At 42.4% G+C, this 987-nt stretch overlaps 1 pseudogene; it reads left to right on the top strand.

Moving 5' to 3' along the window:
- Positions 1-480: 480 nt before the first annotated feature.
- Positions 481-776, top strand: LOC123233868 (annotated as a pseudogene).
- The last annotated feature ends 211 nt before the right edge of the window (positions 777-987 follow it).

Below are 987 nucleotides of genomic sequence, written 5' to 3' on the forward strand. Positions count from 1 at the left end.
ACCAAAAATGTTCCAAGTCCTCGTCCAGATCTAAATCTATGATCCTAAGAACAAGTGAACTCAGAGCTTTGTATATTTGCTTCACATAGTTTTGTGGCAGTCAAATGCTAGCTATGATTTCTCTTCTTCCATTCCTTCGAAAGCAGCCCAGGGCCATGGGTTCACAGACAAATGTAATTCCAGTAACCCTTTATAACAAGTCAAAATGACTATTTTATTATTATAATTTGAGCCCAAAGTATGTGACTATTATATGAATAGTGAGCTTCAGGACTGGAAGAGTCTTTAAAAGTCATTTAGTTTTCTTCCTGTCACCTCTGCTCTGCCAATGGTTTTTCCCCTCTTATCCTATGAGAAAGTACACCTGCACCAAGTTCACCACTCCTCCTGCCCTCGTGAGGGCAGCTTTTAGCTGCTGAGTTGATCATTATCTACAGCGGTGCTAAAACAACCAGGGTTTGATCAGATGAGAACCTCGTTATGTTGGCAGCATCAGGTCCCCTGACTTCACTTGTCCTCAGATGTGGCTTCCCAACTAGCACAATCTCAAGGGACATTGAAACAAGAGCCAAGTTCTTTGGGGCTGGGACTGCCACTGTGAGCAGGCTGGTTTTGGAGCTGGGTTCAGGACTGTATTTGGAAGTTTCATGATTAGTTATGCCAGGAATTCCTCCTAAAACAGCAGCTCTTCTATAAACACCCTGGGCTTTGTCCTTTCTGAGGTCATATGGCTCTTTTGCCTGATGGTGACCTTCTTCATCCCTTTTGCCATGTGATGGAGCCACTTCTATTCCTTAAATGCTTGCAAATGTTCCTTCCTCCTCTTTCTCTTTCTGGTCCTTCTTTGTGTACCTCTCTTTTCAGCTCCCTAGGTAGTCCAGGTTAAAAAACATTGGCTCAGGGTTTGACAGAGGAAAGACAAATAAACACTCTATTAATAAGCTGGAGAAAAAGTCATTCATTCAATTCTTTTATTTTCCAGAGGAA

The sequence above is a fragment of the Gracilinanus agilis genome, chromosome 2 (genome assembly GCF_016433145.1).
Source record: "Gracilinanus agilis isolate LMUSP501 chromosome 2, AgileGrace, whole genome shotgun sequence".
Lineage (NCBI taxonomy): Eukaryota > Metazoa > Chordata > Mammalia > Didelphimorphia > Didelphidae > Gracilinanus > Gracilinanus agilis.